A 5,783-nucleotide genomic window follows, 5' to 3' on the forward strand; every position below is an offset into this window, starting at 1 on the left:
ATTAAATTAAATTTTTCATTTTTAATTATTTGAACTAATTCATTTATTTTTTTGTGTTCTTTTATTTTTGTTGTTGCATAGCATCATACATGATAAATGGTATCGATCTTCAAGTTAATCGTCTCATTAGAAAACCTTCATCTATGGATAAAAAGTGTTCAAATCAAATAGTTCCAAACTCAGAAGTAAGACAGTGGGCTGAGGACTTACAGAGACAAGGGGGAGACAGTATGCAGGATGATTATGTACCCGAGTTGGCAAGTTATGCTCCGTCTTCATTAAAAAGAAATGATATGCAAGATTTGCGAGGCATTTGGGAGAGTTGGGATTCAAATAGAAAGTTGCAGTTCTACCAGTTTTTACGGGGACATCCCATATTTGCTCTATGTCGCTTCACTTTCAATAAGGAGGATTTGGTTCCTACTATTGAAGAGTACACAACTTTGCTACATATAGAAGCGACTTTGGAGAATCGAATTTATTCAAGGTCAGTTAAAACTCAACCTTTTCGAGTTAAATTAGCAAAGATTGCAGGAGTACGAGAGGAATGGGTGCACGAAACAAAAGGGTGAAGGAGAAGGCATTGCTTGGACCAACATCAAAGAAATTATTCAGAGTCATCCATATGATAAAGTATGATTTGATCTTTTTACTTTATGAGAGATGGAGGTCTGTCAGGAAAAATGAAAATATTCCTCTACCAGACCAAAATGAGGATATCTCTATGGAAGATCGCATTCGAGTAGTTCCATCAGAGATAGAAATCCTAAGAGCTGAGTTTGAAGCAGAAAGAGAAGGTTGGTCGAAAGAATTAGAGCAAATGAGACGAGATAAAGCTATGATGGGCGTCGACGTTGATTTTCATTCAGCACAATGTGCAATGCTGAGGGAAAACAAAGAAAAAGTTGATGGTGAATTCAGAACATTAAAAAAGAATTACCATGAGCTATACAAATCCCGAAGAACATCAGGATCGAGCAAAGCAATAACACAGATGACCAAAGAATTGAACATTGAGAAATGCCGAGTCGAAGATTTGAAAGAAAAGAATAGCCGTCTACTCAAAAGCCTTGAGAAAGAAAAGCAAAAAATGGAGGATTTTGAGGTTAACAGAAGAGAGCGAATTATAAAGAACAAAGCTGAAAGCCGCGATATCATGAATGAAATACAAAAGGAAATGGATCGAGCCAGCGAATTAGAAAATACGAAGAACAATATGCTTGAGGGGTTTGAGGTTGAGAAAAATACCATGTTCAAGGGATTTGAATCTGAAATAAATAATCTGATTATCGAACTTGAAGTCAGGGGCCAAAGGATTGAAGAGTTCGATATTGAAAAGGAAAAATGGGAGTTGGAGAGGAAGAATTTCAACACCAGACTTGAAGTAGAGAAAGAAGTGGTCAGCACTTGGATGCAACGATGTAGAAACAAGAATGTGCAAATACAGAAGTTTAATCAAAGGACACAAGAAGCACGAACAAAGCTTGAAGAGAATCTGGATCAGTCTAGAAACAAAAACTCAGAGTTTAATACTTACATCTTGCAACTTGAAGAATCATTATTCCAAGAGAATGTTCGTCTAGGACCTAGTGATCTTAAAGAGAGTTATGAGGAGAACGCTTCACTACAAAGACGAATCCAAGATCTTAAAAAAACTCTGCATAGTTGTCAAGTCAGAATCACTGAATTGGAACAGACTCTCAAGGGAACTAATGAACAATGGCAAAAATTTACTGATTTACATGAAGAAAGAAGCAGTATGGTATTCGAGGCCATGGTACAAATGAGTGAAGTTGCCAGATATATTGGGGAGTTAGCTACTGAAGCAAAGATTATTGAGCATCACGTTGATCCGGTTTCTAAGTATGGAAAGAAGATGACCTGGTTGATGAAAGAAATCATAGAGCTTAATAAGAAAGTTATGCCATATCTGTAGTTATGGACTATTATAAAAGAAACTTTTGTATGTCGATGGAAGTTGTTCTATAACAGTTAACTTTTTGGGATCAATACATTTTGCATACATTCATTTTGTATACATTCATTATTCATTGCATTACTTTCGTTATAGTTTTTATTTTACATTAAGATAAACATTCATTAAATAAAATTCTAAATAATAATATCAAAAGGAATTTTAATCGCAATTATTCTGGCCAAACGAGAAATTCAACATCACTATGGTACTAGACAAGCTACTAAGAAAATCATGGAGGATAAAATACAACGTCTCGAGGAACAACATAATAAAGAACAGGAATAAATGAGAATGAAGTTAGAGAAAATTGAAGCTAGCATTGCAAACTCACAAGAAAGTATGATGCAGAAAATTGAAGAGATGCTCAGGAAGCAAGTCATGTATCTTTCGACCAGGAACCTATGTATCCTTTAGGTTTCCAACCAGAACCAGTTTATCATTCAGGTATCACACCTGTGCAAATCCATGCTAGCATTTCAGCACTTCAAGAAACCAAACAAAATGATAATCAACAAGTGGATCCCGCATCTTCAAGCAAAAGTCCGCTTATATCAGATGTCAAGATAGGGGAATTTAATGTTGAGCATCTGATTCCAGATTTGAATGAGTTGAATGAGAAAGAAAAAGCAATGAAGAATTGACCAGACAGATCAAGAGCTTAGAGGAAAAATAAAATCCGTGGAAGTAACTGAATCATTCTATGGATTTGACGCTAGTGAATTGAGCTAGGTCCCAGATCTAATCCTCCCCATCAAGTTCAAAATTCATGAATTTGATAGATATGACGGTACTACATGCCCTTCGTCCCATATTACCATGTTTTACCGTAGAATGACAGGTCATGTGAAAGACGAGAAATTGTTAATTCATTGCTTTCAAGATAGCTAGACAGGACCAGCCTTAAAATGGTATACTCAATTGACCAAAGCCAACATTAGATCCTGAAAGGATCTGGAAAAAGCATTCCTAGAGCAGTATCGCCACGTGACAGATATGGTCCCTGATAGATAGACTCTCCAAAATTTGGAGAAAAAGAACAGTGAAACATTCAAACAGTACGCCTAGAGATGGCGTGACACAGCGGCCCAAGTCCAGCCACCTTTATCAGAAAAAGAAGCCACAATAATATTCGTCCACACTTTAAAGGCTCCATACTTAAGCCATTTAATGGGGAATGCAACAAGAAATTTTGCAGATCTGGTCATATCTGGAGAACTCATTGAAAATGTCATGAAAAGTGGCAAAATGGAATCAAGTGATGGGTCTAGTTCCAAAAGACCCATGTATCGGAAAAAAGAGAACGAAGTTAACAATGCGAATTCTTACAACAAAGATACTTCGAGAAGTGTTACGATAACCCAACCAAGGGTTAAAAAAGAGGAAACAAACACTAATCGAACGGAATCCAGAGGATCTCGCAGGGAAAATGAGAGGCTTTTTTTGCACCATTACCACTACCCTATGCTGAGATCTATGATTCGATGTTAAAGGCAGATGTCATAAGGCTCTATCCTTTGATTCCCATGCAACCACCATTCCCTCCATGGTATGATGTGAAAGCACACTGTGAAAGCACATTGTGTTTATCATGACAGAATTACGGGTCACTCTATTGAAAACTGTTTGGCATTCAAAAGGGTGGTCCGGAATTTGATTAATACTGGAAAGATGGAATTCAATTCACCAGCTACATCAAATCATCTGTTGCCAAATCATGGAGACAAAAATGTGAATGCGATTCAGGAAGAGAGCAGAAGGAAAGCCAAAACTGATGTTTCTGAAATTAAATCCCCATTTGGTTGGATATTTCAACAACTTTCCCTATCTGGTATGATTCAGTAACAATTCAAGCCAAAGTATAATGAGGGCGAAAATTATTGCAAATATCATCAAGAAAAGAGACATAAAATTTAATTATGCCCTGAATTTAGGGAATTAGTGCAAAAACTGATGAATGACAAAGAGATAGAGTTCTTTGAAGAAGAACCAGGAAAAAGAGAAGATGACATTTACGCATCAGAAGATTCTAAACCTAAGCAGATGACAAATGATCCCGTAATCATCAATGTGAAATCATCTATAGTAAATCCTGCTCCAACAAAATCAATAGTGGTCATCACAACTCCTGTACCATTTCCATATAAGGATACCCACAGGGTACCTTGGAATTATACTACCAATGTTTCAATAGTAGGAGGATCTGTTTCTCTGGAAAAAGCAGAAGAGAAAATACAGAGTATGGATTTGGTATCTAAAGCAGTAAGTGAAGTCGGATTCTTTACAAGAAGTGGGAGATGTTATTATCCCGAGACGTCGAACGCATCAGAACAGGCAAAGGCAAAAGGAAAAGCTACAGTGATACCTCAAAAGGTATTTGATGATGAATCCCCGCTAACAGTTAATGAGCCTGTAACAGAAAAGAAAGCACAAGAATTCTTAAAATTTCTGAAACATAGCGAATATAATGTGGTTGAACAGCTACATAAACAGCAAGCACGGATTTCAATTCTTGATCTGTTGATGAATTCAGAAGCACATATAAATGCCTTGATGAAAATGCTTAATCAACTTTATCCCTGAAGATATATCCCTCAACAAACTTGACAGGATTGTGGGGCACATAGCCGCTGATAAATACATCACGTTCACCGATGATGAAATACCTGAAAGCGGAATGGGATCAGTGAAAGCTCTGAATATTACCACACATTGTTATGGCCATGTGTTGTCGGGAGTCCTAATTGATAATGGATCTACTCTTAACTTGATGCCTTTGGTTACACTTCAAAGAATGTCAGTGGATAGATCGCACATGAAGAGTTATCAGAATGTAGTGCGAGCTTTTGATAGCACTCAAAAAGAGGTGCTTGAAAAAAATGAAAATACCACTGCTGATCGGACCAGTTGTATACAACATTGACTTTGTGATAATGGATATCCACCCTACATACAATTGTTTATTGAGGAGGCCGTGGATTCATTCTGCAGGAGTTGTTCCTTCTTCATTGCATCAGAAACTGAAATTCCTTGTTGATGGTCAACTAATATGCGTAGGAGCTGAGGAAAAAATCATTGCGTCTGTGACAAGTGGTGCTCCGTATATCGAAACCAATAATGATGATCTTGAATGCTCTTTCCGAGCTTTGGAATTTGTTAATGCAACCTTTATTGCTGAGGGAAACAAAATTCCATGTCCCAGAATGTCTGATTGCACCAAGATGACTGTACGACAGACTCTAGGCATTGGAGCTAAAACTGGGAAAGGTTTGGGAAAAAATCTTCAAGGGAGTTCAGTTCCTGTAAGTATAAAGATGAAGAAATACCGTTTTGAGCTTAGATTTAAGCCCAATTTTCAGCAAAGGAATAAAGAGATGAAAAGAAGAGGTGAAAATAGAAGGGCAAGATTAAAGGGAGAAGAAATTCCTTGGGAACACATGTCTTTCCCTCCTTTAAAGTCCACATTCAAATCAGGAGGAATGGTTAATGTAGTACAACAGCTTGTTGATGCTCTTAAAGAAGAAAAGTTGACAAAAGATCAAAACATAGTTGAAGAAACTATGGGAGGATTATTTATCAACATGATCACAAATAACAACAAGACTAGCAAATACTTAGTTGGGATTCACCCTTGTCTCTTTGGAGAAACACTCAATAATTGGACTGCTGAGGATCTCCTTGTAGTTTTTAGTATTAACACAGAGTAATACTCAGAACTAATCTTTATGTTTTAGCCCAAGAATATAAAAACTTTTTGTTATCTTGTAAGAGCAGTTGTTAAGTTCACTTAATATCAAATATAAGAAGT

The sequence above is a fragment of the Hibiscus syriacus genome, unplaced genomic scaffold (genome assembly GCF_006381635.1).
Source record: "Hibiscus syriacus cultivar Baekdansim isolate YM2019G1 unplaced genomic scaffold, ASM638163v2 tig00111070_pilon, whole genome shotgun sequence".
Taxonomy (NCBI): domain Eukaryota; kingdom Viridiplantae; phylum Streptophyta; class Magnoliopsida; order Malvales; family Malvaceae; genus Hibiscus; species Hibiscus syriacus.